General features: G+C 36.8%; 1 long non-coding RNA gene across 1 annotated transcript in view; it reads left to right on the top strand.

The window, feature by feature from the left end:
- Positions 1 to 27,619, top strand: part of LOC106895759 — a 131,922-nt gene that overhangs the window by 67,596 nt on the left and 36,707 nt on the right. The window contains exon 3 of the long non-coding RNA XR_001413502.1: positions 1,293 to 1,379. This is a non-coding gene — a long non-coding RNA (uncharacterized LOC106895759). The remainder of the gene's footprint in view (positions 1 to 1,292; positions 1,380 to 27,619) is intronic.

Below are 27,619 nucleotides of genomic sequence, written 5' to 3'. Positions count from 1 at the left end.
TTTTTTTTTTTTTTTTTTTTTTTTTTTTTTTGGCTTACAACTGGAGAATTTGACACTGACTTCGATGCAGTTTGAAGTGAATTAGATAATAAGATCAGTGATTTTAATGTTCACTGTGCTATGAATTTAAGTACTCTGAAGAATTGATCCCTCAGTATTTTAGACTGGACATCCTAATTTAAAGGAAACTTTATTGTTTCTCTGTCTCACTTCTCCATCTATAAAATGAAGATAACTCTATTGCCTTATCAAGATATGGTGTCTCCAGTTTGTTAGGTGTTTGTCTGCTATAGTCAGAGGATAGAAAGAGCTGATGAAAAGATTAATTATGTCATATTCCAGAAATGAGTTGAACAGAGTGCAGTGAATTCAGAAGGATGTAAACATCATCAATGGTATTTCCATATTTATGAAAATGATAGGTCAAGTTGAAAGGTGAAAATATTTATAAGTCCTTGTTCAAAGATTGTTGTTGATCCTGAGCTTTTAATGAATAAAGGTCCCAGTTTGCGCATAGGGCATTTCCAAAATTTAGGATACTTACCTTACAGCCTTTTTAATTTCTTTTAATAATTTTTTTAATCCATAATCCTTCCAAAGATTACTGAAAGCAAACTCATCATTAAGAAGCTTTTGAAACAGTTTTGCTAAGATAAACTTGCTTGTTATTAATCATTTAAACTCAGTAATTTGGTTTAACCTTATAGAAAATGTTTGTATCTGGTTTATTTTGAAAGCTAAGAATTTTAAGAAACATTTTTAGTATTCCTGTTTTTAACAATGAAACATGCTAATTGTGATATAGTGTTTATAAGAAAACTGTGTATTTTGAGGAATAACAGACTATAAATGAGTTCTGGGCTTTTCCCCCCAGATATATTTGTAGAGTTTTCACCATGTTGTTCATGTTAACGCTGAATCCAGATGAAACCAATAACGAGAATTAAACTAGCCCTCAACATGTGAAACAAGTGTGAGTTAAACAGAGCAAGCAGGCTAATACGGCATCTTTGGGTGTACAAAAAGTTACTGAAGTGCTGCTGTAACCTAGTTTCTCTGCTGTCAAATACAGATCAAACACAATTTCTTCCTGTTGCTTTGTTTAATCTGGCTGCTCAGAATAATTACAGAATTACACAAGCAAAACCAAGAAGGAGAACCAGGAGTCTAGAGCAGTTCTGTATACAGTGCAGTGTCCCTCCAGCAGTGCAGTGTCATGGAGCATTTGCTATTAGAAGAGGGAAGAAAATGTGGAATATTACTACTCTGACTCTTCTTTCTTTCCTCTGCAGAATTGCCAGATGTCAGTGGATCATTGTCTAGCATTTTAGGAGGGATATGAGGAAGCCTAGAGCAATTCCAGGCTATGACAGATGCAGGTGGGTTACACTACTGTGATGTTGACACAGGTATGTTGTGAAAAGATTAAAGCTGCAGGCAAAAAAAAAAAGTGTCTCTCCAGGTGAACACATTAGCAGAAGGCTGTTTTGTTCCCATTGCTCGCATTTTATTCATGCATACAGAGAAGTTAATGGTCAGGATATGTAGCTGCATACTTGACATGTTTCACATGTTTATTATAAATTTAATGTGACTAAACTTTGTTATATTCTACTTGAGAACGCCTTCAGTATTCAGTGATTCGTTTTGATTACTTGGTACAAAAGTTTCCTGTAGTATAACCCCCATTCTTCTTTGTCCCAGGTTCCCATTTATACAAATTTCTTGTATCATGAATTTTGTACAGATTCCTGACAGGGTCCCCTATGTCACTAAGCTTGTTAAGGTCTGTGCTGCTCCATGTGGTACATCTAAAATCAATTTCAGTCACATTTGACCATTGTGCAGATGGAACATTATTCATGCATTAGACTTTCTAAGTGGGGTAAAGCAGAACCTTACATTTATTCCTTACAATTGTATCTGCATTTTTGTATTATATATGGTTCAGTAACCTTTTGTAGAAGACCAGAAGATGCCTCTGGAGGCAACACAATGTGCATCAGAACTGATTTATACTGGAACATCTGTCAACTTTTCCCTAGGACCTAGTTGTGCCAGGATACACATGTCATCTTTTCTAATGACTTATCAAAAGATAGAGGCTGACTGTGGAAAGAGATGTACCACGGGAATGACTCTGATACTACTTTGCTGCCATTTTCCAAGGAATAGTGTTCAATGTGCGCTTCTTGGCTTGAGGGTTTGTAACTTGCAGTTTAGGGTGCATTTTGCCCATAGGATTAACTTTTTTTTGTAATGAATTCCTAAAAATAAGGAATAGAAACACTGTTGCAAAATGTGCAAGTATGCATGGAATTAATTTTGAAAATATTCATAAGAACTTAATTTTCCTGTCCTGTGAAGGTGTTTGAAATGTCAAAAAAAATTCTCAAACCTATGTCCTTACCTCTTCCTCTCTCCCCCTAGCAAACAGAAAAGCAGGCGTAGGAGGGCATAGAATAGCCAGCTATTTCATAGCACTAACTAATACATGGACTTGAAAATAGATTTCCTGCATCTCGTGTGAACATTTTGCCTACTTGGATATTGTATCTCTGTCATTTTGTATAGCTATTACTTAGAATGCCAGGTGAGTAACAGCCAGAGAGACTCAGAGGAGCTACATGAACTATAAAAGATATAGACCCTCCAGTTCCTCCTTTCAGTTTGATATCCATTATCCCTTAAGTTTATGGTTATTTTGTTTTCTTACTACTAACTTAACTAGAATTTCCATCCTAACCTTAGAATCTTTCCCTAGCAAACCTGGAAGCACCCTTTACTGTAAAACATTCACATGTTAGATGGTAAGTTTAATCAAAGACAGATCCACAGCCGTTCCTTTGTAAAGGAACTGTCTTCACCATATTAAAAACATAAACACTGATTTCCTCCTGAAAAGTGTGTGTATATTAGAAGAGTTACTCTAATATTTGCATTATTGCATATCCTTTTAGGAAAACAGTCTTTAATCCCTTATGTGGAGTTCATTGGCATGGACATCTCAGATCCTTGAACTTCTTCAGTCAGTTCTGTTGTACATGAATATGATGTAAATACAAACATTTTGTCATGGGAAGTTTGATTTTGTCTTCTTCGTGCTGGGGTTGTCACTAGCTAAACTGTAGCAGTTATGAATTAATTGTGTAAATGAACAGGAATTTTCCTTTTTCTCACAAGAGAGGTTGAAATTATAATTTAGTATACCCTAGAGAAGCCTTATTTTAATCTGTCTCGAAATATCTTTAGTACCATTTGTAAGTAAAGTTGCAAACTGTAAAATGGCATTTTATTATGATTTCTATTTGGAATTTAAATTATTTTGGTTAATACCAGTTAGACCAGATAATACATTTCTCAGATTACACGTAGTGCACGCATACATCTAAAAGTAAAATTCAAGTATAACCTAAGCTGAGTATAACTTCAGTTGTCTTCACAGATTTTACTTCTGCACTGTGGTTTAGGTCGTTTCGTGATAGTTGGCTTTACTGCTTTTATATTGATTCAGTTTAACAGACTGGCTTATATGGTAGAGTGATTTAGGATGTTATATATTTTTTATTTTTCCTATTTAGGTCTCTCTTGTAAGTGAAAATACAATGTAATTTGTAGGGCATATATTTATGAGTTAACTACACAAAGCTGTATTTTAAAAATCGAATGTAATGTTGTAGTATAACATAGTTACATGTTTACAACAGAACATGAGGTGAAACTGCTGTAATGCCTCCTGGCAGTTGACCGTATTCTAAACAATCTAATATTCATCAGTTCATGGGAAGAAATCTGATATATAGAGCTAATTAGTCTAATTAGTGGAGTTACCTAGAATGTGAGGCCTGGCTTCAATCTCTTGCAAAGAGCAAGAGCAAATCTAAAAGAAGAAACAGAAAGCTTCCCTTGTGATAGAGAGCATCCAGCACTTGGCACATTGACCTGAAATATGGCAGGGCAAGTGATGGGAACTTGGATAAGGCTTTTTCTCAGGAATTCCCACTTTTCTGTATGCAACTCTGTACTGTGGGCTTAAAAGACACCATGGTATCAGTTAACCAATAGCATTGCAGTGAGGTTTATCAGTTTATACATGGTTCCATAGTCTCTCTGATGGAGTTTCCAAGAGCCCTTATGTGTTAAGAAAATTGTAGCAAAAAAGCCTATTGTATCAGATCAGCGAAGGTTCTCCATGTCCTTAATGCTGATTCAGTTTGGAAAATGTAACAACATAGGGAGATGACTGGATCTCTAATGTAGTCAAAATGAAAGCCCACATGTTAGAAGGAAAAAGGAACAGTTACATTTTGGTTTTCTTTAGACTAGATTTCATTTATATTCTCACAAACAGCTGACCTAAGCAGATGGATCATTTGGTGGAAACTAGCTTGCAGGTTTGGGGCCAGAGAACCATAGGTTGCTCAATATCTTGCTCAAAGTCTGTGGAAAGTGCATCTACTAATGGTTTCCTAGCTGTATTTTTTAAAAATAAGTTTATTGGTGGCATTTGTACAAGCATTCTGTTCTTGTCTCTTCCCACTGCAGTGAACGAAAATAACATTTGAAAAGAAAACAACCAATGAACAAACATTGTGGTTTTCTCTCTTGAGATGTCCACAATTTGAATGAATAATTGTGCCACATTATCCTCAAAAGGTCGATGGGATCATAATATTGTATGAAGCTGTATCGGATGACATTGACTTACCATTAACTTTCTGTTCAAGCTGTATTATGTTTAAATCTTCAGACCAAAGCTGTGGGTATAATTCCTTTTATTGTTTTGGTCAAGGGAGAGGATTTTTGTCTGTAAACATTCCAAAAAACTTGTCTGTGACTGCCAAGCCAAGTGTTCTGTCTGGCATGTGTGAGTTAATGAAAGAGCTGTTGTAGCTTTGTAGCTGGATTTCAAAATGCAGAATCTGGAGAAGTATATTGCAAATGTAATGTTACCCAAGCCTCTCTTAATGAGAATTTAAATAAAGAATGACCCAGTGGAATTGAAGCAGTGTATAGTGCTGCCATTTAGGAGAATGGAATCATGTCTCAAGCCTCGAGCAACTTAAAAGTAAGGATTTGAAGCTTTTGGTCTCAGGGGACAAAGTAAGTGCTTTCCAGTTTTTCAAGTCATTCACTGTTGACTGAAGTAGCCTTCTGTTGATAGCTGCTAATAGAGAATAAGACTAAGTATGAGAATGTGCCTAATACACTGAAAAAAATTCACAGGCTTTACTTTAATTGTGCTTTTCAGTCAGTGAAGGAATAGGAATAATTGCAAGATGAATGCATTTTTAGAGGCCAATGATACCTATAAAAAAAGCCAACACACAAAAACCAACCTAATTTGAAAAGCAACAGCTTATACCTTACACAATCAGGATTCTTAGTCGATGCCTAATTGAAGTATGAGGGATGCCTTTTAGCACTTAGCTTCTGAAAGCTTCCTGCTACTGACATTGGCAGTACTTAATCTGCTCTAACTGTGGTCACATGTATAAATACACTGGAAGATATGCTAGAGAGAACGAGGACCCAGCATTCTCCCTTCCATCTAAGGTTCCCAGATGAAGAACTGTATTACCATAGATTCCCTGTGTAGTAATTAAGGAGAAAGAGAGGTGCATGTGTGGAGAATGGTAGTGATCTCAGAGGAGTCATATTCTCCAGGTCCTGCATCTTATTGTTGGCTGTGCACAGAATCTGCAGTTCCTTTAACTCCACAGTTAAATGCTTGAAGCTTGATGAGTAACTAGGCTTAATCGTGTTTCACTGCAATTCCTATTTACTGTCAGTTAATGAAACAATTGTTACATTAATTGCTTTATGGTAATATGAGATGAAATAATATAAAATCAAATGTAAAATGGTATCTCAGAGTTGTTGGCTGAAATCTCTTTCGATATGGTTAAGTTTCCATCTGTGTTTATATAATGTAGAACATGAAATGGAAATATATATGTATCAAAAATAAGCCAAAAAATCATTTACAAACTCCTCTAGGAGACACACAGATATATATATGCAGACACAAGAGTTCCTGGTGTGGGAATACTTGCTAGGTTAGGAGATTTCAGTGCTGCTAATTGCAGTGGTCCTGCAGTACATCGCCATCATTGCTGCTGAGAAAATTCTCCCCAGGCACAGTGAGGGTCAGTGTTTGATATTGATACATATAATTTATACTTTCTTACATCACTTTTATTTCAGTCTGGAAGTATAACTAGAACTTAGGTTAGTTTTTCTAGTGCCATGAAATGTTTACAGGTAGATTTATGAAAATTGCAGGCTTTTTAAAATACAGGACTTGAGCAAAAAGAGAGATTTGTTACCTCAAAAAGCTTTACAAGTCATAAGTAATTGCCCACTACTCCTCTGAAATAGTTTTATAGGAAAACGTACATCCTTCTCCTTATATAAATGAAAAAAAAACTGAAATAGAAATGAAGTGATTTCCTCAGGGCAATAAGCCGCAATTGGAATCAAAATTATTTCCGAGTAGTTTGTGATTCCAGCCCAATACCTGGGCTATAACAATACTTACAGGGTCTCCCATGCTGCCTGTCTGTCACTTCTGGAATTACTGGCCCTGGGAGCTATTTCTCTGAATGACAGTCATGGTTTACAGCTTCAGCTTATCCAGAAACAAGTTTGGTGGACAAGTTCCCTTTTTCTAATCTGTTGAATGTTTCACTTCTAGATATAAATTGTGATTGAATGATTTAGTTCAGTTTGTTTCTAGGGAAAATGCCATGTCAGTAGCTTGTTCCATTAAATATTTACATTTCTGATAGCCAGTATCAAGTGTTTTCTAGTACTTGGGGAAAAAATTACTCATTTCAATGAATATTACTGCTTTGTGCAGTTGCATGCTGTATAACCTTTTATTTTGCTGACTTGTAAAGGTTGAAGAGAGCATCAGGCTTTTATTTCTTTCTGCTTCTGGTGAAGTTGAGCCTGGTACTTTCAACAAGGCTAAGGGAAAAAGGTTTTGATCCATAGAAATTGGGGATCTACTCCTGGCACCTTCCAGTTCATGGGAGTTCTGTGATCAGGTGGAGTATCAACAGGTTTCTCTGTGACTCATCTGATTGTCTCGTTCCTGAGATGATCAAGACATGCAGATAGTATCTGGGCCTCATGTCTTCCTCAAGGTTTTCATCCACAGACACTAAAAAGAGATCAAATAAACTGGTTTGAAAACTGAAGAGGTAATTCAGTGGCTATTTTTGGGTCCATGCAAAAATTGAACTGCTTTTGTGACTTAATTATTGCTATATTTGATAAATGTAGACCTTAAAAAACACAATCTGTGAAAATCTCTTAGCACAGCTGAGTTTGACTCACTAGAGCTTGCCTCTGGCAGGAGAAGGTTTATAGCTGCTTTTCAGCATATTTGAAAGAAGATTATTGCTGCTGACGCATTGCAAAAAGGTAACATTTGTGTGCATCAGTGGCTAAATTGCCCTCTGTTATACCACATCCCATAAAATGACAAACCTCATCAATAAAAAAATGCAATAAAGAAGGTACTTTGGGATTTGTCTAGCTGTGGGGAACTAGAAGTACTTAATAATATTGGATAGCTCTATCCACTGGCAGGTGGGAGGAGTTACTGCTTGTTATTGGAAAATTACTGACTGTGGATGATTTTTTGGAAAGTTTGTCTTGTTTTCTGGTTTTCCAGATAAAGAAAGAAATCAGTCATGACACCAAATGTTAAAAAAGCGGAAAGAAAAATCTATTCAAAAGCAAGCAATTAACAAACAAATGCCAAGAGCAACAGATCTTTTTAAAAGATAACATTTGAAAAATAAATTCTGTCCAGGTTTTAATGTTGGGGGGTGGCTATTACAGGCAAATAGCTGAGTCACATCCAGAGAGGTGGAAAGAAGGAATAGTCACAGGTGAAAGCTGGTTATTGCCAGACGACACTACAGGTTAAGGCAGTTGGAAGAGCAGTATATTGAGGAGGTTAATATGACCCTGAAGTAGCACTTCAAGTTTGCTGGTAGTTAAATTGCCTTTTTGATCTTGGTAAAAGATAGCAGCTTGAATTTATTTTATTTTTTTTTTTAAATTTCTATAAAAACAGTATTATTCCTTATCTTCGGCTGTGACAAAATAGTCCATGTAATTCAGCCTGAGGTGATTTTCCAGAAGGGCACGTAGCATTGTGTGTTTCCATGACCTGAGACTTCCCTGTTGTCTTCCTTCTAGCAAACGCGATGCAGGACGGATTTCTTTTTAGGTGGCTCTGTTCAGCGCACCTACCAACAGTGTGCACCAATGTATCTTTTCAAAAGTGTAAGTCACGTTACAGAATGCAGAAAATGAAAATTGCTATATTAAGTTCTGGGCATATATTTCATCTAAATATGCTGTATTTTTGGTCTTAGGTTTTAGTCTTATAAATTATTAGACATACTGTTTTCATATGAGTAATACTGTTGATTACAGCTTCTATTCTTATGCCTGTAAAAGTAGTACTGCGTGCATGGTATCGCCAGAAATTCAGGTTTCTTAATGCTATATTTTTGCCTGCTGCAATGAAGTAGTTTCTTTACTGTAGAATCTGTTTCTCTGAACAAGACTTAAATGATTCTGCTTTCACAGTAGTATGGTACCTACCTATGGAAAATGGCAGGTGTTCAGGGGTGTTGGTTTTTTTCTCTCTAGTCTTGATGTAAAATGACATAAAGAGTTAGAGGACTAAGGACAACATAGAGCATTTAGATAATTTATTTAGTTATTTATTAACAGGTGTCTTTACATTTAATGATTGACTAAAAGGACATGAAGTTCTTTTGAACATACATCTAACAGGTCAAGAAGAACTAACCTTGGTATGGATAGGTTTGAAGGTACATGTTTTGTACCTTTCATGTTTCTTTGTTAAAGCAAAATTAATCTTTTATTCTTGAATTTTCACCAAGGGTTACTGTCTATACCAGAGCAGAAGTACAATATAAAGTAGAAGAGTCAATAAAAAGGAGAACTGGGGAACTGCGTAAGCCTGAAAACCAGTAAGAGTTCTCCTGCATGTATTTAACTTTGCCATTTAACTCTGGAGGTGATCTATTCCTGGCATCCATTAATCAGTGAAGATCTGGAGAAGCCTTGGAGATGGAGGCCTGCTTTCTCAGCCAAAGCTGCACTCATGCTTGCTCTCAGTTTGTCCATCATTTTAGCATGGTGTTCTCTTCTTCTTGGCAGATGTTTCTTTGATCCAAGAAGGATCATCCTACTGCTGTTTCCAGCTTTTTTCCTCTCTGATGTGGTTTTTTTTTGAACTTTAGATTTTAACAGCGAGTTACAAATTGACCTAAACTTTCACTGAATGCAAAAAAAGTATTTACTTAACATTGTTATGGGGCAGGTATGAAAGCTGCTATTGCAATTAAAATCTGTAGCATTCAGTCTTTTGAGCATTGAGAATTTTTTAGATTAATTCTGCTTATCTGATAAGTGCCTCTGAATTTCAGAGGGAATTATATCTTCATCTAAGCTTGTCTGAAATACTGAAACTTTATGAATGTTATAATAGATAAATAACGGGAAGAGTCAGCAAGCCATTCATTGTTTTCTTAGTAGTTGAAAGCTTAGCTTTACCAGTTGCTATTTTAGCATGTTTGTGCAAATATTAAAAGGTGGTTTTTTGATTTATTTTTTTTTTTGGTGTTGTTCTTTCCTGAAAGGCACATGTTTTTGATTTCACTAATCTTTTGGTATGTTATCAAATGCTCTGCTACTTTTGTGGTGATTATTAACAGTAGGCTTTCTTTTATATGTCAGAGAATTTTCAAATGTGTGACTTTTTAGGTAGCAGACAATACTTTTCTGGCTGCCTCATGTTGCTTTGAATTAACTTCACGTTTTTAAATCAAGGACCTGAGGAAGGCTGCCCTTACATAAACTAATCACTGATGAAGCTACCATTGATTAACTGTTGGGCTTTCATTGATTGCACGGATACAGTTCTACAGGAAGATTTCAAACTTTATTTGTGTAGTATTTGTAAATCATAAAAGAGCATTTTGTGTATTGTATGCATTATGGTATGATTGCCTGATATAAATCAAGAAGAACGAAGAAATTTTTTCCCTTGAAGTGCTAAGAACGTCTATATGTTTTATTCCTGATTTGTCAAGATAAACATTTCTTATGCTATTCTCTAAAAAATAAAAAGGTAGGTTTTCAAGCTTTAGAAAGGGAAGTAGTTGGTGCTGCTGTGATTCCGTCCCATAAATAACTGTAGATTCCACTGTAAATAACAGTGAATTAATAACATTTTTCGTCTGAGGATCTCAAATCGGGTCATCAAATACTTACTTAAAACTTGCAGAGAAGAGAATGAACCGCAGTGAGTTTTGGCCACAGGAGGAGATGTTTTGCTGTGGAAATGGAAGAGCAGCCCAGTTCCTGCACATGCCATAGTCTGCCCAGGTTGTATTTTCTGCAGCTCCCGGCTGGGTGTTGCTTCCTCAGCCGTCTGGAATGCAGTGAGGAGTGGATGCAAATACATGCAAAGGGGTGTCTGAAGACACATCCTCTTTAGGTGAAGTTTTCCTCTCCTCTACAGCCCTTGCCATGAGACAACAAATTCTTTCTGAATCTCTTGCTGTCCATGATGATTTCTTTCATGGGATGCCAGCTTACCTTTTTGAAAAGCTTAGCATTGCAGGACTGCAGTATAAGAAGAAGCAGGTGAGCGTTATTTTTGCAATTATCTAATCAAGGTGAAGGTGAGGGGTTGCAAACCTGTTTCTTCTCGCCTTTTCTTTTCCTTATACTTTTTGTATCTGGGGTACAACTGGCTTTATCTATGCTTCTGAGTCCTGGATGGTTTTTTTTCTTGGTTATTTGATCCAGTTAATTATTTTTCAGCCTCCCAGCTATATCCTTGGCTATTTGTGAATGCACCCTCCAACAGAAGGACAAGGCTTTTCTTTTCAGAGGAGCAAAAAAGATTGTGTCCCTAATACACGTAGGATGTGTAAGAGCTGCTAACGTATGCCCATAGGAAATGGGGTCTAGTATCCTATCTTGGACTTGAAAAACTGAAATTTGTTTCTGCCACTTCATTTCATTTTCTTGTTTGCTTTCATTACAAAAATTCTGCTTTTGAAGGGGGATATTATGCCTGTCCTTTGACTTGTGGTAGTAAGCAGTGCTCTCCAGTATGCGTGTTGCTTGGAATTAGACATTACGGATATACTGCCTCTTCAGTGCATTTTCCTAAAGGGAGTTCAAATATTTTAAGCTCAGTTCTGTTTTAAACACTGTTCTGTTCTCCTTCTACTCTGGCACGTGAGCCTTAAAGCGAGCATAGCTGTGCTGACTGTGTGGATTCTAGCCCTTGACTTCTGCAGGCTGCAACACCTCTTTTTTCATTATCAGCTGTGCCAGAGCTTCCAGGGCTCAGACTGAACTACAGACTGCCCAGAGAACTGCAGCCGAGCCAGCGGCAAGGGGGGTGATAGCAGCCTCCCAAGGAATACGGCCTGCTCTTCCTCCATCTCCAAACCCTACTTCTGTCATCTTATCCTTGTTCTAGTAATGTCTTGTCTTCATTGAAGTTCCACCAATGAAGTCTCATGTAGCACCATCTACAAATGCTACAGTAAATGAGTACTATTTTTTTTAATATACTTTGTCTTTCTGCTTTTGCTTTTCAGAAGGTGGCCTCTTGTCAGAGTGTAGTAACAGAGGGTCCTCAGCTGAACCCATGCGTGTTCCTGACTACAGTGGAAAGGATTGTTGGGCAATTTGGGGGTGGGGGAAGTACTGGAGATATATTTCTGAAGTAGTTTCAGAAAGAGTAGCTATGATCAGTATTCAGTCACATTTCTACTATTTGCAGGGATTATATTCCATTATGGGTCGCTTTGCAGTATGGTTTTTGTTTTTCCTATCAGGCAGGGACATACAACCTATGTTGTCAGAAAGCAGTTGAGCTATTCAACAAATGAAAAATTTATGTAAGTAACAGTATTTGGTATGGATGTTTGAGATCACATTTAGGTTATTTTGGGATTTCAGATTATGTTCAGTGGTGATATGGATGGGAACGTGCTTTCAGTTAGACTGTTGTGTGTCGATTGCCTGGGTTCATAACTGGTAACAAAATGGGATGATACAGGTAGATTCATAACAGAGAACAGTGCAACATAGAGGAGTGAGAACATGTAGCTACAGGTTTTCTTCTAGGAAAAGAGAGAGAGGCAGTGAAGTTACAAGGAAATAAATTCAGGTGTTGGTTTGTGGAAGCTAAATAAATAATGAGCAGCTCTCAGCTGCGTGGATTTTATTATTGAAAGAAGAGATTTAATATTATTGGGTTGACTTAAACCCTTTTATTTCATAATTTATGATAGAACTTTATAGTTAACACTTTTATAAAGAAGAGAGTGGCAGAGGTTTATGACTTTTAAAAACACTTAAAGCATTTTGGCAAATAGTGTTGAGCAACTATCATTTCAAATAATGAAGATACTTAAATAAGATAATAGGTTATTCCTGTTATCATATTAATGCCTATATTTTGCCCAGTAAAGTTGATATGAAATGACAATTTTATTGTAATCTTCTTCACAAAATTTTAGTGCTGTAATTTGTAGCATGCTTATAAACTTGTGACTAGGATAGAAAATAGATGATAGTATTTTTTGCCTGGAAGAAACTTTTAAAATCAAATAGAAGTGAGCCTGTTTATATGCATGTAATTATGATAATATTTTACAATCTTTTTTTTATATGAACATATTGGCTTTGGCAGATTGTTAATTTTGCTTTTAGGGTGTGCAGTCAAATTTAAAGAAAATGTTTTTATTGAAGCTATTAAAATCTGAATCTATTACATGGGGCCAGTGACTCACTTCTTTCCTTCTCAAAGTAGTTACACTCCAGAGCTGAATTACTAAATAGTATGAGACGTCTCTAAATAGATTAATCATTTTATTATTAAAATATATATGGAAGAAAGCTTATAATGGAGATGCTATACTTTGCCATATATACTGAAGAGAGACGTTAATTATCTCTCATAAACTGCCTTTGATTTCTTGGATTTAGCAGCTTTGAAATTCAAGTCTGACATAAGCAGTGAATACTGCGGTATTTAATTGTTAGATTCATAAAATATGTGGGTGGATAAAGGAAAAATTGGGCAAAAACATACAGAGGTCATTGTCTTGAACAACTGAATCCTTTGTTTCACTTCAAAGTATATATTTATAGTACAGTCTGCAGTCTGTAACAGCAAAAGTACTGTATGAGAGAGCATATGGAATTAAGGGCTATTGTATACTTGATATACATGAAGGAAAAGATTTATGCCTAGAAATGAAACCATTAATGTTATATTATGAATCCTGAATACTTAACCAAGTAACCTGCTTGTATGTAACAATTCTGCAATACTTAACGTACATTCATATAGCTCTCTCGATCTACATAGAGTTCTTAAGCATTCTACAGCATTTCTTTGTGAAGCCAGTTTTAGAGTGATGCCTATTAAAAATAAATGTTAATGTTTCAGGAAAATGTAGATGTTTAAAGGTGATTCATGGTTTCTTTCTTTTAAATAATGAGAATTGTGTACTGCAGGACAAGTTCAGGAAGTATGAAAGCACTTTACAAAGGAAAAAGATCGAGTGTGGTGTAAAATATTAAAGCTTTATACTGACAGATCTGTTTTTATTTAAATTTTTATTGAATTTTTTCTTTGAAGTAACAACAAGAGACACATACTGTTGGCAGATAAACGATGCTGTGCTGAATGAGTGGCTACTTAACCCTAGAACTGTCAGACACCATTATTTTCAATGTCAAGGAGCTGGAAAGCTTTATGCAATGTATTCTGTTCTTCAAATTAAAATGGTCAAATTTCTGTTCTTTTATACATTTCTATGCCACAGCTACACATGATATCTAGACTAGCTCAGCAGGGAATGCTGAATTTGGCTCTAGACCCGCTTACAACATGAAGCCAAATTATGCTTCAGGTTATCTTGAAAGCTCAAGCAGCAGTGCCTGAAGCACTGATGCTGTTCTTTATTTGCTCTGAGTTTTAAAATATACTGATGTCTGAAGCAGACATGCTATTGTCCTAATTAATAAATATAACAACGTAAAAATCTCTGAAGAGCACAGTGTGTAATTCTATGAAGGCAAGAATTTGCAATATGTTAAATTCTACTTCCATAGTTGATACTTACCTGTTAACACTAACTTGAGGACCTGTTAGTACTTTTAAATTAGGGATGGTCACTATGTACATCTCTGATGAACTTGCTGTCACAAAAGGCTTGTGCATTGCTCTTGCTAGTATTTTCATGTTTGACCAGAGCGTGTAAGTTCTCTGATACCTGATGGCTAACCTCTAGAAAGTCTGGATGGGCCAGTGGCTTTGAGTGATGATAGCGTGTACTGTCATCATTCTAGTAAAACATCTATTTTATTTGACCAAAGTGTGGATCTGTGCTAGTGCTGTACTGTGCTTTTGAGTTCTGATTTAACATCCATTTAGTAACTACAAAAAAAATGCATAGAAAAGCGATGGCAAAGAGGAGTTAGAACTTGTTATGCATTAGGATCCTGGGATCAAAGGATAAGTCAGCTTACAAGAAATTTGAGGATGGCATCTACTCCAGCCCCCTGTCCTAAGCAAGGTCTGCTGGAAACTCAGGACTTCGTCCAGTCTGTTCTTGAAAACCTTCCACAACCTCTCTAAGCAGCCATTGCTAGTGTGTCCTTATGTCAATAAATACCTGTGCAGTAAATGATCAATTTGGTGCATTGAAAAAACATTGTATCATGATGATGAGGTGATTTGAGCCATTTTCTATATCTGCAGATTTTCCCTCTACTTATCACATTGCCTTTTTTATGTTTCCAACGATACTGCTTTAGGCATAACACCTCACTTTCTTTTCTGCGTCGTATAACCTTAAGCAGGAGAAACATTCATTTACTTTCATACACTAAAAGGAATTTTTTAATATCTAATTTTTATATAATTGAGATGAACCCCAGAATTTTTAGAGTCTTGACGCATTTAAATATGAGGCAGGAAAATGTGAATTATGCATGTATCAGTCATTTCACACATCTTTGTAGTCTTTCAGTGCCACTCAAGAACTTTTGGAGGCCTGATATGACATTAGAAAAAAACCAAACGTGTATGTGTATATTACTAGAACTTAGTTTTTAATGTGGAGTCAACCTTGGTGATCACTTCTGAGATCGTAGTATTGTGCATACATAGAAGACTTGTTGGTGGCATTTTGCTTGCTTTCAGCGTTCTTACGGCACATCTAGAAGCAGCTTTGCAGGAAAGGATCTGGGGGTTCTAGCGTGCAGCAGGTTGAACATGAGCCAACAGAGTACCTTTCCAGTCAAAAAGGTCTGGCCTGTACCCTGAGATCTTGGTGTATTAGCAAGACTGGAGCCAGTAGGCTGAGGGAAGCCATTGTTCTATTCTGTTTAGTACTTGAGAGTGTGAGCTTTGCTTCAGTAGTTTTTACGGGAAGTAAACTGGAAGCTCCTTTGTCAAAGAGTGTGGTCTGCTTTACTTGACTGCAAGTGAATGGGAAAAGGTTTTCTTATGTTGCTTGATACTTTGCAGGCCCACACATGAGGATTTTGCTTGGAATAAGGATATTGGATGAGATATATGAATCTCATGCATTACAATCAGTTTTAATTCATTGGTGATAGAGTATGGGGAGGCCACATCCGCAGTGCTCATTGCCATATATGCTCTGTTCCCTGTGATGCTATGACACAAGTCCCTGTGACTTTTTTTTTCCTTTGTAAGATGGAATGTATATGGCCACATACTGCAGACTTCATTGCAAAGAGTCTGCTGGGTTGGATTGCAGAGATATGAGAGAGGACACTGATATTCTTTTAGTATTGATAAATATTTCAGTACTACTATTCAAGTGTATATCATGGCAATATTCATGAAGATTACTCATATTGAAGTCATTTAATATATTCTTGGATGACAGTTATAATTATTCATTGTAGTACTGATTCTTGGTTCCTCATCTCTTTTTCACTCATAGTAGGCAGGCCTTCCCCTCATGTTTTAAAGGAAAGGGTAAACTCAGGAACAAACACAATGCTTCTACCCTGATGTTGTACGATCTAATTTATCCTTAAAATTATCTGAACAAAAGCTCTCCATAAATTCTTGTCAGAAATTCTAACAAGTGTTCTCTTCAGTTGCTCCCATGCTTAGTTTACCTTCCAAGAAGAAAACTCAAAACATCAGTGGGGTGATGAGAGAGGGTAAGTTTTTAGCTCTGCTAAGACCTTGAGGAATCAAGACAGAGCCATGGAAACAGGCATTTGAGCGATCTCCATCAGCTTCATCACCTGCTTTACTTCCAGCCACAGAGTGCCTGAGTTCCTTGATAGCAAACTCATGGGAATCAGTGGGTCATCTTTAACCTGTGAATTATGTTATAGTGAAATGTGCTCAATTAACAAGAATGTTGGCCCAGAGCACCAGTGTGTGTGTGGTATGGAACTTAGTGGACAATGCCCACAAAGAAGTTTTGAAACTGGTGAGGAGGGACTTCTGCACCAAGTGAGTCCCTTCCCATTTTCTGTATCTGGATTGCTCTTTTTTAATATATTAATAAAACTAGTGGGAAAAAAAAAGTGTTCCAGTAATGAGAAGTGGTTCCTTCAGCCATTTTACTACATAGCATGAGGACAGGATTTTCTTTGCTACATTTTCAAAAGATAGATCCAAATTACTCTGTAAAGTGGTGAAATGCTCTGCAAATCCTGGAGACGCAGAGTTGTAGTAGTTGTGTGTTGTGCCTGAACAGCAGGAAAGGAGTAAACAGGTGCTAAACAGCAACAATTAGCATATATGTACCAACTGATGAGGTGTTAAACATAATCTCATGCAGAGATGTCAAAACCCTGGCCAAAGGATTGGTTATAACCTATTATGTGATATAATACAGATTGATATAACCAACAATGGAATGTAAAGGGTTTCAAATACCAAATGACCTGGTCACAATCACTACAACTCGTTTACCAGGGTATGTATTTTCAGGAGATGTGCAGTATGTGTGTTTGGAACCAATGCTTTTCTCAACGTAGTTAATAGTCAGATAATTTCCTGATGGTTTCAAAACAAATGAATGCTTCATCATGTACTACTCCAGTGCAGCCTTAAAATTCGATCTTGTAGTTTCTTTTGTCGCTTCTATGATTTACTGGGTGATTTTTTTTTTTCTTTAAGCATTGCTTGCAGTGGAAGCTGAAATGCAGGTTTTAGTGATCTTAGTTTAAATCATTGTCATGGTCTGCTGCTTTTCCTACACTGGAATGATCAGGTTATATTAGAGGCTGCTCATCTCTTTCATTTTTATGCCATATATTCTTTATAATCATTTAATGAATGCACTTAAGAGTAATACATGTGAATCTGATAGTCATGCATCTTTCATGAATTTTTCCTTCAACTTTTGCTCTCCGTTTCATGCCCCAGGCATGGCTTGAACTTTTTTCCTTTCTATTGTCAATATAACCTTCATTTTCTCAGTTTTAATTTTGTTGTCATCGTGATAACTGAAGGAGTCAGACCCCAATAGAGACCTTGTTACTTTCAACTTGTATTCAACAATTTACTTGTGTGTAATATTCAGGCCTTTTTTTAATTATAACAGAGTAAAAAAATCCATTATTAAAATAAGAGATTGAATTCATTTTCTACATCTCTTCCTTTCCTTTATTGTTTTGGTTGTTTTATGTAAAGTGGTACTGTTAGAAACCACCATATTGCCTTGAAGATGTGCCTAGCCTTATTAGGAGAGCTGTTCTCACGGTGAGACAATATTTCATGTTCCATTAAACCCTTCCTTTTCCCAACCCTCATCTGGCAGTATCTCCTCAGACAAAAGGCATTCTGCTTTAATCACCCATTTTTTACTACTGTTATGTAAAAAAATGTTTGTAGACACATACTGTTGGAGTTAAGTTGTGACTCTCTCTTGAAAAATAGTCGAATGTCTAAATCTGGGGTTGAGTGAGTCTCTAGAAAGATCTTATCCCATTTGGTCTTGTGTGACCTTGCTTGTACCCAAGTAAAGCTTCCAGGTAGGTTCTGGTGCACTCAGTGGTCTCAGTGTTTTTTGTACTGAGGTGTCTTTGCAGACAGTTTAACTTCACAGCATTTTGAAGATAGGACCGAAGTGGTATAACAGCTGGTAGGCTGAAAAATGGGAGACTCCACGGGAACACTGTGGGATACTAGCCAACATAAACTACTTTAGTTCGCCTTTTAATCAAATCTGTTATCAATCGTGTTGTCAAATGTATTCTAATCTTACGATAAAATATTACAGTTTTGACTGTAGTGAATGAGAGTGTAATAAAGCTTAGAAGTAGGAATGGTACAGTGGTTAGCATAGTTCTTTGCCACCCGTAATGGAAAGCACATATTCTTGACTGTATTTTGTGTATTGTGATCTACACATTGTAAAGCGACTGACTCTGGTGGGTGCGGGCCGTGTTTGTGTCTCACTGGTTTTTAGCACTGTGTACCAATGACTGAGGCAATGGGACTTCCATTATTTTTCAGTGACAGATTATTCCTAGTTAGCAACAGTTCAAGAAGCTTTTAGGCATACGCTTACCTTTTTCCATTTGGGTTAGTTCAACCATACCAAGAAAGCATTTAAGGACATGGTCAGATGTAGTTCTTCAGATCTTACCAGTCAAGTCTTGAGAATCACAGCCAGTCATCTTAACCTGGCGGGGAATTGCAAATCTTATTTGGCTTTGTACTGAGTTACAGCCTCAGTATGAAGCTCATTTCTTAGATCAATGCTCATATGTTTGGAGGGAGAATGTGAACTAGTATGTATCTAGATGCCTGAATTTTTTAAAATTTTCTTTTTTTTTTTTTAAAAACATTTTTGCATTTAACAAACAAGCCATTTGTTAACACAAGATTGCCACTTTCCTGGCTGATTCACCAGGTACTGAGTATTTCAGAACTGAAAGCATATTAGTTTACAGATCCTATAAACTATTAGTTTATAGATCAATTCTTATAAAATTGCTTTGGAAAAATACATTCCTGCAGATTCAAAATTAATTGCCAGCTTCCAATTAATTAGATTTCTGAAAATATGGTGAGGTGAGCAAATTGCGCTGCACTGTATCATATGGAGGCTGTGTGATTCAACTGTTACATCTCATGTGAAAAAGAAAACTGGAAAAAAAGGGAAGTTATATGCTACTTTTCTACAATAATTTATTTCCTTTATTTTAAAACAAATCGGTTGTTGATTCTTATAGGCCTTGCAGCACTGTAAAGGTTGGGATTTTCAAAAATGAGACAATATTTTTGTTCCTAATTTTGTCCCTTTTTTTGGTATCGATTGTGGATACAGATCAGGGTTAGCACATTTCCAACCTGGTGTTGAACGCTAACTCACGTTAAGAGATAGGGCTGGGTTTTTGGAAAGGGAAAGAGAATGCAGTAGGTGGCATTTATTAATGTCCATTCGGATAACAGCAGAAGCACTGATTGCCAGTAGGCCTTGAGACATGAAATAATAAATCTCCCTTGTTTCAGTGTAATTACTGTTAATGTTAAGTGAGGTCTCATTTAATATCTTAGATGAGATTTAGAATGTGGATGAAAGAGTTGATATGTTTTCTGTTAGTTACTGCATGAAATCTTGACCAGTAGGTAACTGCACAAACAACAGTGAAGCAAAGTTTTGTGGCACCTTACAGAGTGTGTTGCAGAGGATTAAATAAAGGTAATTACCCTCCACTGTGCTGGTGTGTTTGGGGATCCTTTCCTATGTAGTGAGAAGGGTGCTGTAGTTGTGAAGCCCTTAATCCCACTCGTAAGAAAATCTATCAGTAAGAGCTTTTGTAGCACAGCTTCTTTTCTATATCAGTGCAAGGTTTAATATCTAATTTTTCCAATAATAGGTCATTTTGTTCCCACACGTGTTAACCACAAAGTTAATTTTCTCTTTTTTGATTGTGTTAGAGACGCAAGGCAAACTTCCCAACAAATGTAACTGACTAATGTTTAAAATCTGGTGTGAGGGAGTTGAATTTTCATAGCTTAATTAGTGTCAGCAGGTTGCCAATTAATTAATGAAATTCTTTTGTGCTATCTCCAGCTGTATTTAATTAGACTGGTTTTAGATGAGAGAAGGCTATTGTCTAAATGTAGCTAGGTGATGAAGCTTTTTTCAAAAATTGTGCTTTGCACCTTGTTAAAGACTGTTTTTTTTCTTTCAAATTCTGAATTCTTCGCATTCTGCAAATGAGTACAGTGTGTTCTGTCAGCAAATAAGTAGTTAGCAAGGTTATTAGCTTTATGATATGACATGGAAGCATTTCTGGATTACAGTGTTTCAGATAAACCGTTGAAGTTCATCAGGCAAAAAACCCAGTGTGATTAATTAAAAAAGAATTTGTTAAGATCCAAGTTAGATGCTGGTATAATCCAACCTAATGATATGGCATTTTAGAAGAGGACTGTTTTAAATTACAATGGGGAAGACCAGATCTTTATTTATTTTGTTAATTTAAAAGACTTAAAAATGTATAATCTAAAAGTAATGAACTATGAGTTGAACAAGCCAAGACTTGTCAGAAACATCTGAAGATTAATGTTGTTGGATTTTTAGTAACATAACTTATATCTTACAATAAAGTGAAGTTGTGATACCTCTCCGTAGTTCAAAGTTGGCTTTCGAGTTACTCCCAGCACACCCAAATTAAAAATAGTGATTTCTCTCAAGTTTGTTTAAAATAGAAAATGTATTTTAAAAAACAGAAGGTCATAAAAGGAAGAAACTTTTAAGTCTTGGTAACAAAAGTATCAATTTTAGATGATCAGAGTAATCTTTCTTTTCCTAACTTTCTAACTCATTGAAAAATGCAAGCAGCAGTTATCTCCATCTTAGTCTTTCTGTATACTTAAGCATGCTTTATGGTTATTCTGGGTATTAATACCCACCCTGGGTATTAACAACAAATGTGGAAGATTTCACCATGTTAATGGAGAAAAGATTTTGATCATTAACAAAAGGCAGTGTATCACTGTGTCAAAATTTAGTACTTGAGAGCCATTTTCTAGCACATTTTTATTGAAAAGTGATAAAATACCTGTGAGTAAAACTACAGGTTTATATTGACAGGAAGTTAAATTTAAGGTGTAGCTTGCTTTAGTTCCTTTCTTGAATCTGTGTATTAGCACCCTCTAAACTGTGAACTAGGAATGGGCATATTTATCCAGCTGACTGCCTCCAGAAATAAAACTGAGCTTTTAATTTGACAATCACGACGTAATTTCAGACCAGGATTCAGAAATTACATGTAGATTGTCTGGACACGAGTCTGCCTGTGCCTGGTTATATGTGCATGGAGAGAGATCAAAATTCTGTTTTCATGAAAGCAGAATGGCTCTAAATGGTTTTCCTAAATTGTTTAATTTCTAGTTAGGAAAAAACACCATTCCATTGTAGAATGTGCCTTTACATATTTATGTTTTAATCTCTAAGATTATGCCAAAACATAATTGTTTAAAAAGTATACACGCAGGTCAGAGCAGCTAATTTCTGTGTGTTTTGTGATAATCTTGTCAATCTTAAAGTTCCTTGGGCATCTCCATCCAGGTGCACTCAAATTGCAGTCAGTGCAAATTACATACTTACCTTGGCAAAGCTTCCTTCCCTCTGTACCAGCATAATAGCTCCAGCTAACTAAAAAATTCACTCCACTGATTTCTTAAATTAAACAATACAAGCATTTAAGATATTATTTATATCTCTTAGCAGGGAAGAGTACTGGAAGGAACACCCTGCATGACTGAATCTGGTTTCCTGCTAGTGCAGTCAGGCGTAGGAAAGGGATTGTAAAATAAATTGATCAAGCTACATCTCAAAAGCAGTTAGGATCTTTATGTTGACTGTGCTGCTCGGAAATGCTGGAATGCTGCTCCAGAACACCGCAACCCAAGGAACTTTAATTTCATTTCGGTTTATTCATATACCCATTGACCCTCATTTGTCTTACTGCATTCAACAGGGTCATTCCAGTTCTTTATCGTAGCCCACGTACCTGCTTCACACCTATAAACTTCATTTTTAAGCCTCTTTAATATCTCTATCAAGTTGTTTCCTTCTATATTGAAAAGTGTGACGAAGCAATGTACACAATGACCAAAACTGAAGGGTTGGTTTTAATTTCTTAATGTAAACTGTCAGTTACCTTTCAAGTACATTAATATAAATAGCCCCTAAAAGCCATGGTTTTTAATTGGGTAATAAAATCATTACTTTTGGACTTAATTCAGAGCCACAGGTAAGTAAAGGAAAAAAATCTTTCAGGTAGTGTTCGTCACTATTTATACAACATTGGCAGTTCTTGGATTGCGTTGTGATCCCAGGTAAGCTGATGCGTCTCTGCTGACCACAGCTGAATTGCTCTTGCTTAGTCCAGCAGTTAATTTGGCTTTTCTGCTGCAAAGGTGTTTGAACACAGTAGTGTGCTATAATGTACCCACTAAATCTGTTCTTTATAGTTCAGTGGGGAGGTAGTTGACTATTTTATTGTGGGAAAGACTTATACTTAAAAGTTAAAGGGGCGGTGATAGCTTTTAGGCCTAACATTTAAGTTGACTTAGTAAAATCCACCTCTTGACATTTATTTGTTTTACGTTACGACTTCATATGAACTAGAAATAAAGGCTTTTAAATATATATCTAGATACACATATATATAGAAAGAGGGAGGTGACTAATCTAGGTACACATTTTGTTTTAAGATAGAGTCAATCTGAAAAGCTGTATAGCTTTTTAGAAACCTTGTTGTTTTCTTCAGAAATTTTTAGTGAAAATTAGTCAGTGCTATCTGTGCCTGACTCGGCCTTTATTATAGTGACTATGAGATGATGTTTTCAGATCTCAGGAAAGATTATGGTGGTTGTTTTACCTTAATTATGATGTCATGGAGCATTATTTAGGTTCCTGTGTCTGTGAATCATGAAAAAAAACAACTTTTTGACTAAGGGGGGAGTCAAACTGGAGTTTCCTGGTTAAAAGAAAGCTCTTTTCCAAAATGAGGGAAGAGTAAAAATCTGTAAAAGTCAAAATCTGTTCATGCTACTATTGTGCAGGGCTGCTTGGATTTACAAGCAGATTGAATGTCTTTCTAGACGGTCAGTGCTCTTCTCAGCTATTTGCATGTTTTACTTTAATATTCCTATATTCCTACCTACGAGTGGTGAAATAAGAGTGCGTAAAGGTCCAAGACTGAAAATTTATTCATAATAACCAACTATCTGAAGTCATACAGCTCACAAAAGCTAAAAAGCATAGGGATTCACTTAGAGTTGCGTTTCAGGAGAAGGCTAGGTCTTTGTTTTTAATTGTGATATATCCACCACGCATTATTTTTTTAGTTTGCAATCCTGTCTGCTGGCTTAGGCAGTGTACGTAATACGTGCTTGTAAACTGAGAGTCCAGTTACTTTCCCAGTCACCACACTGGGTGTATCACAGAATCACATGGGATTGGAACGGACCTTCAGAGATCATCTAGTCCAGCCCCCCTGCCAAAGCAGGTCCACCCAGAGCAGGTTGCACAGGAACTTGTCCAGGCGGGTTTTGAATGTCTCCAGAGAAGGAGACTCCACCACCTCCCTGGGCAGCCTCTTCCAGGGCTCTGCCACCCTCTCAGGAAAGAAGTTCCTCCTCATGTTTAGGTGGAACTTCTTCTGTTCAAGTTTGTGCCCATTTCCTCTTGTCCTATCCCTGTACACCACTGACAAAAGACTGGCCCTGTCCTCTTGACACCCACCTTTTAAGTATTTATAGGCATTGATCAGATCTCCCCTCAGCCTTCTCTTCTCTAGACTAAAAAGACTCAAGTCCCTCAGCCTCTCCTCGTAAGGGAGATAAAGTTGAACAAGTCATCAATTGTGTTCTTAAAGAGATTTTACAAAATTTTGTCAAACTAAGTCAAATGCAAATGAAAAATAGCAGTAGGATTAAAGTTGTGTTTAATATGTGAAAATGCAAATTCAAGGATTTGCCTTTCAAAAATAAAATAAAAATCTATATGTAACTGTTAGAAAATTCTCAGAAGTTAGATTAAACTGGCACTGTATGTACACGATCTATTACATGTCACAACTCTGCCACAGGTGGTAAAGTTTCAAACTAAAAAAAGGAAGCATATTGACCCTCCCTCTGTGGTCCTCATACATATTGGTGACAATAATGGGATAAATCAGATTGTTAAGTGGTAAACTGTTTGTTGTTTCCTCTGCATGTCCTGAATACTGTCTGTGTAAGACTACAATATACAAAATTCCCAAGTGCTGCCATATAACTTCCTCTGATTTTGATTTCTTCTTCTGATTACTTGATTTATGAGTGCTTGTCTGCCTTCTAAAATATAAAATCGCCTTTCCAAATGTCACGCAAACCAGACTGTTCTGTCTTCCAGGTCCAGACCTGCCACATTTCTATTTTCCTCTTGCTGATGAAATTCTACCTGTCAGAGCTTGCAAATACATTTAACCAAATGAAAAAGAAACCATGTAGAAAGACTGCCTATTGTTTCTTCAGTCATAATCGTGACAATCTCACCTTTAGTCTGACTAGAAGACCCACACAAGAGGCATTTTACATTAGTATTAAGGAACTGAACTGTTTAAAACTACAGGAGGTTGCAGTTCTGTCATCTACACTAGAATAATATGAAAAAAAATAACAGTAAAATTGCTCTACCATTTTTCTAAAGCTCTCTTTGGCATACGGTGCTGTCCTAGCTAGTGGGAGTCAAGCTATTGAGACGTGCCATTTCCCTGATTTTCTTAGCCTAGCTGGGTCGCTGGTTCTCAGTCTACTGATCAGCTACTCTGGGGAGGAGAAGTGGGGGTGATGTGTCTGTGATCTCCCACAGGCAGGAAGAACTGGACAAGAACAGTGCCTTTGTTTGCTCTCCTGGGGTTGTTTCTGGTCAGGATGTTGTCCAACATCTTTCGATTTCTCGTGGTCACCTTGCTTCTCTGTGCTCTTCAGCACCCTCTGAAATTTTTCATGCTCTTTATACGTCCTTTCTTACCTGTACCTCCACTGTGTCCGTCCCCTGTGTTACTTGGATCAGCTCATTAGCATTACACTGGCTCCTCTGGCATGTGAGCATTTTTAATGATGCGTTTTCATGTGTAGGTGTTCAGGATGATAGTTCTGTTCTTGCAGTGGCATGGGAATGGAGACACGTAACTTCTGACAGTGGCTTTAGCAAGTTTTGACCAGTAACAGTGTTGTAAGGTAGACGAATTGCTTCTGAGCTTTAATAGACAGGTACCTTTTATCTTTTTGGCATCTGGTCCTCCAGCTTGAAGCCAAAGTGCTGCAGGCCCATCTGTCCAGAAAAAGGGAATATGCAGTGATGTAATAAATAGGACAGTGCTCGATCTGACCATAAGTTTTGTGATTTTTATGCAAATGGGCACTAACCTGTGTTCCATGAGTCACCAATATCTCAGTTCTGAAGACCTGCTCATGTGACTTAATTTTATATAGATATATTTGTGCCCCTGAATCTTGTAAAGAAGACATAGAAAAGGTTCATATGATGTATGTAACTTGGGGTCATCTGAGGTGATACAGATACGGTTTTGTGCGCAGACTCAACCTTGCAGTGCTGGAATGGAGGGGTGAAAATTTCAGGGTCTGCACCTTTGTGAGCATTTGCTTTTGGTTTCTTTAATAAGCCCTTTTGACTTACAAGACAGGTTGCAAAGGTTATTGAAAGAAAATGGTGGTCCTCGTTTGTGGCTGCTGACAAAGTAGCTTTCTATCTGTGTATCGAAGTTTCCATTACTGTCAGATTTTTTATTTTAGATTTTATAGCATGCATATTTGCTCCTAGCAGTTGCAGTCAGTTCATTTCAACAAATAAAATCACAGTAAAATAATTTTGCTTTTTCACAGATTATTGAATTGATGCTTTAACATGGAAATTTAGCATTTAAGATGTATGTTATTACTGTCATTTTTGCTTTAAAGAAGCTTCTTAAAAAGGACTTTCACTTTAAAACTGCCTAAGTGCTTTACACTACACAGAGTAAGGCAAATCTAACTTTGCACTATTGAACAGTAGGACAAAAGCTGCCTGTTAATAGACCAAAGAAATGATTGGGAGAAAAATGCAGTAGCTGAGTTTAGAGAAACTTGTACTTTTTTCTTAATGAGCAGTTTAACTGCCAATTGATCAGTCATTCAGCATTACAGTAAATGGTCAATGAAATATATAATGATGCAAGACTGCACTTGAACAAGACCGAATCTTGCAGCAATCAGGAATGCTTAAGGACAGAAAAATAAATACAGAGCAGATTTCTCTCTGTGCTTACTTTCAAAAAAAAAGCCGAAAGAGCAATAACAAACATTCAGGCAACTGATCGATGGTATTCTTTATTGTGTGTGGTGACACACTTGCTCATGCGTTTTGTTTTGTGCTTTTGTCTTTTGTTTGTTTGTTTAATGCTACTGGATTTTTTACTGTTGCATTTCAGTCCAGTCTGACTGCTAGAGGATGCTTGCATTATTAAGGTCTTGAGCACAAAAATCTTTATGTACTTGCTTAATTTTATACATGTGAGCTCAAGGCAGCTATCCAAATGGATGAAATTGAAAATGCCGGTACGTGTTGCAATATTATGTCCTACAATAACACTTAGGTAGGCTAAGACTCAATGCATGGGAGATCTTCTATTTTTATAAATTTCAAAGTAGAAAGAATTTGGTTTTCAGAAGCAAATCTTAGATTCTGATCAAGAAAAAAATCAGAGCCCATCTCTGTCTTGCTTCTTACCAGAAAAATGGTATCAAACAGTCCTTTGACCAATGACATTTGCTAGTGTGAATGAGAAATACTGGTAAAACAAACAGCTTGCTTGCTTCTTTCTTTACACGGGGTGTGAAGTGTCCCAATATAGGCAGCTGTCAGTGTGAATGGGTTAACATTTACCTAATTTATAATGTGTGAAAATAGACACCTACTAGCAGAACCTGAATGGAAAGAGAACAGTCTCAAAAGAGCACAGTTCACACAACGTTTATCCCTCTTTCCTGACTCAGGTCCTCTGGCACTGAATACACTGTTTGGAGGGTTGTTAAATATTTGACTTTTACACTGTGACCTCCTCTTTCAAGTGTGAAGGGAAATAGAAAGGCTCTGTTTGACATCTCTCAAGAGATCAGGTGGAGTAATGGGTAGCACTTAGCTTTTTTGATCCCCAAGTTAAGAAACTTTTTTTTCCTAATAACTTGCAGTGAATGAAATTGCTATTCTCCACGATGTGACCCAATGAACCTGGGAGGCTAAGAGAAAGTCATACCATACATATAAAAGCAGCTTTTGCCAGGACACAGGTGAGTGACTCTGCATCTTCCATTGACGATTTTCATCTTCAGAAATGCTCAGATTTCTGGGTACTATCTACTTACTTCTGAGGAAACTTTTCATTGGGCTTTTGGAAGGAAGGAGAATACCTGTATCTCTATAATTTCATTTATGTGTACTGTACACAAGCAGCC

The sequence above is a fragment of the Calidris pugnax genome, unplaced genomic scaffold (genome assembly GCF_001431845.1).
Source record: "Calidris pugnax isolate Ruff unplaced genomic scaffold, ASM143184v1 scaffold38, whole genome shotgun sequence".
Classification (NCBI taxonomy): Eukaryota; Metazoa; Chordata; class Aves; order Charadriiformes; family Scolopacidae; genus Calidris; species Calidris pugnax.
This window is presented reverse-complemented; position numbering and strand designations above follow the sequence as displayed.